This window comes from Pteropus vampyrus, unplaced genomic scaffold, assembly GCF_000151845.1.
Source record: "Pteropus vampyrus isolate Shadow unplaced genomic scaffold, Pvam_2.0 Scaffold30, whole genome shotgun sequence".
NCBI lineage: Eukaryota > Metazoa > Chordata > Mammalia > Chiroptera > Pteropodidae > Pteropus > Pteropus vampyrus.
In genome coordinates, this window is record NW_011888811.1 from 9,292,554 (window position 1) to 9,298,557 (window position 6,004).

A 6,004-nucleotide genomic window follows, 5' to 3' on the forward strand; every position below is an offset into this window, starting at 1 on the left:
GTTTCTTCGTGGCCGCTCTAGCCTTAACAAAGGTCGGCGTCTTTCTCGCCTCTCCTCGTAGTCCTCAATCTACTTCCGGGCGTGGTAGAAAAGTTCCATTCTTCCTTTTGCACTACTCACGGTTTCTGGCTGTTCTTCTATCTTGCAACTAATCTCTTGCACGAAGTTTTAAACATTTTCTTTCCGATTAAGTTTGAAGTTTTGTGATTTTTCTTTTAAATAGCATTTATTATTTTGTTGTAGAAGATGTAGAATATACCGATAAATATAATTAAGAAAATACTTCATATCTCCCTTCTCCCTGTCAAAGCATTGGAGCTTCCTTCCAGTTTTTCTCCTTGTATGTGTAAGCTTACACAGGGAACATAAAATTGGAATCATACCTATACAATTTCTAATATTTTTTCCACTTACCTTGAGTATTTTCCAATGTCGTTAAATATTTCAAAGCGTGATTTTTAAAAAGAATGGACTCATTCCAACGTATGGATGTACTAAATTAACTTACTCAACTTTTTCTCAAATAATCAAAGACCCAATGTTTTATTTCTTGTTCCTGGTAGATAATAGTAACAATAAAACTCTATTGCGTGTGTTATGGTTTATGATTTATAAAGTTTTTTTTAAATTCATTACTTATTGTTTTTATCCTCAAGAAAATTATTCAAACAGTATAAAAGAATATATGTTGAAAAGTAAGTCTCTTGCTAACTCATAACTCCCTACTTTAGGCAATTACTATTACCAGTTTCTTGTGTATCCACCCAAGGAGAGACATAGATATATAGATGGTATAGATATGTATACATAAGTATAAATATATATAAATACATCAAAGCAACAGGATGTTACTTCCCATACTTCCCTCTTGCACCACCTACCTTGAGCCCCGACCCTGTCCCCTGGACAATTAGTGGCAAGTGAGGGGAACCTTCAAAGGCAGACAAAAACGGAGGACTGCTTCAATGAAATGACTCATTTCATTGTACTAAGAGCTGCATTATGTAAATGCAATTCAGGTCCCAGCTAAGGACCTCCAGAGTTTTCCTGGTGCTGTCACTGTCGGAGAGCACCAGGAGAGTCACTGGAAGATTCTGATAGGTGTCATCTCTCCTGCTCCCTTTGAGTTTCGGGGTGTATGTGAATGTAGAGACCACTGACCACATCACACTTAGAGGTTTCTGAAGCAACCTAGGCTAGTAGATAAAGAGCAGCAATGTGATGTACTGAGGAAAGGACGGGGATACCTCACTGCACTTTTCCCCATCCACTGAGGTCTGGAAAAGTTTATCAACACCATCAGTCCCATAAGAAGGATTTCAGAGGTAAGAGGGAGAGGCAGCAGCTGGGAGTTGCCTATGAGGTCACTGGGCAAAAGAAGTTACCCCTCCTAGATTGGGTTTTGAAATAGAGCTGGAAGAGCTAAAGGGAGCTACGGCTGCTCCTCTTTAAGGGATCCTAAAATGGCCTGTTGCTAAAAATGGCCCCAGGAAAACCATGCACCATGCCAAAACAAGGAGGACTTCCCACCTCCAGGTTTAAGACCAATTATATAAGGAGAACTCTGCCTCCCCTCTACACCAGCCTAGCTCTCAATGGGACAAGAATAAGTCTTGAAAAGAGGGGGATGATCCAGAGAATCTCAGAACCAGACCGTGTCTGCCACCCCATTCCAGGTTACTGGAGTGGGAACAGCGTGAAAGAGCAGACCCAGAGCCTCCGACTCCAAGCCCCCTCAGTAACAGGCCTGGCTGAGGCTGAGGTGGGGAGAGGGGGTATGTGGGTACCGATGCTGGTCACGGAAAGACAAATACTGTATGATTCTGGAAACTCAATGATGTGCTTAGAGTAGTCAAATTCATAGAGAAAGAAAACAGAATGATGGTTGCTAGGAGGAAAGGAATGGGAGAACGGGATTTGTTGTTTAATGGGTGTAGAATTCCAATTTTGTAAGATGAAAAGAGTTCTGGAGATTGGTTGCACAACAGTGTGAATGTACTTTACACTACTGAACTGTACTCCAAATGGTTAAGATGGTAAATTTTATGTTATATGTATTTCATCACAATTTTTTTAAATCCTCCACACAACAGATATTTATGACCTAACTGGACACTGATCTCTATTTTTTTTTTAAATTTCTCTTACTTAAAAGATCACCTACTGAGGCTGACAGAAAGAGAAATTCTTGCCTTTGGTATGAAAGTCATATTTCGGTTTGTCTTCCCCGATGCTGACTCATTTCATTGTACTAAGAGCTGCATTATGTAAATGAAATTCAGGGTGGAATGGGTAATAAGGAATAATTTGTCTCTAAAGTCTCCCTCCCTGCTCTAAACCACTCTAATCAAACTTCTGGCTAGAAGTAATGTACAATATATCCTTCCAAGAATAGACTGCCTAGTTTTGTCATGGTTTCGAAGTTGTGGTTTTTGCCTGCCCAGAGTCTCTTTTTCTGTGCCCCAACTGTCCTTTCCCCATCCTCAAACCATCTGGTTCATGTGGGGATAACCCCAACTAACCTTTGCTCTGAGGTGAGCATGTGACCAAGGTCACTTCAGTGCCTCAGTGAATTACAAAAAGGAACCGCCTCTCTGGCAGACATAGTCATGCACCAGGTAAAGGTCTGGTAAGTATGCCCTGCACTGGGTTTCAGCTCCTGCTTGTCCTCTTTGCAGTGAACACCTACACAGATATTTGTGGTGGCTGCACCAATAACCCAGACGTGGCCAGTCAGGTTGAGAGATGTGCACTTGATCCAAGCCAAGTCAATGAGACTGTCTGGCACTTTCCTAGAATGACTGGGAAAAACAGATTCTCTTCATATTAGAATTGCTACACTGGTGGCCACATTGCCTTCCAGAAGGAAGAGGCTGCCCATGAATTATGCCTATATAAAGAGAAAAAAATCTGAGAGATGGAGAAAAGTATTTCTGTTGACATTGAGCATTGTGCCTGGAGCCAGTACTACTCCTAGAGTCCTGTAAGTTCCAGGAGGCCAGGGACCTTGCTTACTATTATTCAAAGCTGTATACCCTCCCCAACCCCATGCCTAGAACAGTGCCTGGCACATGGGATGCAATCAATAAATATTTGTTGAGAGATTATGCCAGTAACTTCCTTTTTTGTATATGAAATTGGGTTTTTTGAAGTCTCAATTCATTGGGGTAAAAACAAATAATAACTTTATTTTCCCCAATAACTACTCTCTCATGTTCTCCTTTAGTGCTAGTTAGCAATTCCCTTAAAGTATCTTGGCCAGATCTCACAACTTCCCCAGTTAGTAAACTGCACTAGTATTGGTATCCAAAAGTTGGTCAAGAACATGGTGCTCCCCCAATGCAGGCATCTTTCTCCCTCTAGGTCCTAGTACTGTAACTCAAGGTAGGGAGGTGATTGATATAGCAGATCCGGTTCTGGCTTTTTTTCTTTTCTTTTTAAAAATTATTTTAGTGAAGTTTTACTATTATTTTTATTTTCAAAGTAAGTAACAAAGTTATTGTTAATATAAATTTTCTCTTTATAAGTGTTGAAACTCCCTTAAGTGTTGAAAGGCAGCATGCATTCTAGGATGGGCTTGCAAAAAAAATCAATTATTCCAATATCAATAAATAGGACACTTGATGATTTTATAATTAATTCTTTAACTTCCTTACTGACACCTCCTGATTTGCCAGGGTTTTTACTCAGTGGGTATTGTTAAAGTATCTTAAGTTCAAGCCTTTTCACTGGAGCAATTATTTCCATTTTCCATTATTTCTATTCAGTTTTTCAAATACATAGTAAAACAATCCAATAATCATGCAGGAAGGAATTATTAAGTTGGATAGTGTTCATTTATCTTTTAATTTCATTTAAAGATATTAATATTAGTCATAAAAGCTTTAGTTTCAACACACATGCATACCACCATAGAATTTAAAATATTTGTACCTTAAATTATTTTTAATGTATCCACTTTGTTTAATGTATTTAATCTTTTGCTGTAAACACTCTTCACATATTGTTTACATTGCTGTCACAGAGGATTGTCATCTTTTTTTGAATTACTAATTCAGATTGGAATATGAACTAGTCTTGCACAAAATCAACACAAACGATTTATTCCTCTGCTTTTTATATCCATACTTGGCTCTTTCGAATAAGCCCGAATTCAGCAGTTCTCAAAGTGTGGTTCACCTCATACACTGCTGGTGGGAATGTAAATTGGCACAACCACTATGGAAAACAGTATGGAAGTTTCTCGAAAAATAAAGAATTGAATTACCATATGACCCAGCAATCCATTCTCTTCTGGGTATCTACCCCCCAAAAACCTGAAAACATTTATCTGCAAAGATATATGCACCCCAATGTTCATAGCAGCATTATTCATAGTGGCCAGGACATAGAAGCAACAGAAGTGTCCTATGATAGATGACTGGATAAAGAAATGTGGTACATATATACAATGGAATATTACTCTGCCACAATTTGCAACAACATGGATAGATCTTGAAATAATCATGCTAAGCGAAATAAGCCAGACAGAAAAGGTTGAAAACCATATGATTCCACTCATACATGGAATATAAAACTGAAAGCAAAAAACAAACATGACAGAGACTCTTGGACACGGACAGTGGATTAGTGGTTACTAGAGGGAAGTGGGGAGGCAGGAGGAGGTAGATAGGGGTAAAAGAAGTCAAATATTTGGTGACACAAGGAAATCTAACTTTGGGTGGTGAACATACAATGCAACATATATATGACATACTGCTGAAATGTATACTTGAAACTTATTTGATTTTATTAATGTTGCCCCAATAATTTTTAATAAAAAAGTGTGGTTCAGGGACTGACTCAGAGAATCTGCTAGGTTAATATAATTTTCATAATAATTCTAAGACAATATTTGCCTTTTCACTTCATTCTCTCATGTGTACAGTGAAGCTTTCCAGAGCCTATATGGCATGTGAATCACAACAGATTGAATGCAAAAGCAGACATGGAAATACAACTGTTTGTTTGATTTTTAATTAAGCTAGACATTAGATTCATGATGCCACTCTTCTAATTTTGGAGAAAACATAGTTTTATGATGAAAATGTGTTATGTTAACATGTAATGGGTTTAGTATTGATATTTTAAATGAATTGATAAAATATTTTTTAAAGTCTTCAGTTTTTATAACATGGCAAATATTAATAGATAAAACTATGTAAATATAAACGCTCTGTAATCTCCAATTCCTTTTGTGGGTGTAAAAGTTTCCTGGGATAGGAAAGTTTGAGAACCACTGCCCTTGTGTTCTTGCCAGGTGTATGAACTGCTGTTTGCCACATCTGACGGCAGGGATTAGAAAGGGAGTTGGGGTCAGGTCTTCTTTGAGAGAGAACTTGTCTTGGTTAACTCATCTGCTTTGAGATAAATCTATAGTTTTTAGTTAGGACATCTTTTAAAATTGTAACAAATGTTAATAAGATTTCTTTTTCTTGGTGATATTTAATGGAAGTAAACACAGTCCTAGTAAAAGAGGCATAGGCATGGAAAAGACTTGGAGCAGTGACTAGCATAACAGTAAGCCCTCAGTATAGGTAATGATTATCATTATTTTATTATTAGACTGTGGCAGTCCTTATTTATTTGACAAGTATTTGTCGAATGTCTACTATATGCCAGGGTCTATGGTCAGCATTAAGGATTCAATGATGAGCAAAACACAAACAGTCCGCCTTCAAAGAGTTTTTAGGCAAGTGGGGGACGCAGTAGGATAATGATATGTATATAATCATGAATTGTGGTAAGAGCTTTGAAAGAAGTGATGGAAGTATGACTCCATAAAGGAGATTCGACCTGATTTTCAGAGTCAGCAATTACTTCTCTGAGGAAGTTGCAATTCTGAAAAATGACTGAAGGAGTTAAGACGACAAAAAGAACTAGCATGGGGAGCTAGCCAAAGGCTTTTGAGGTAGGATTTAGATGAGAAGTCAGTGTGGCTGGACCCCGCAGGGCCAGGACTAGA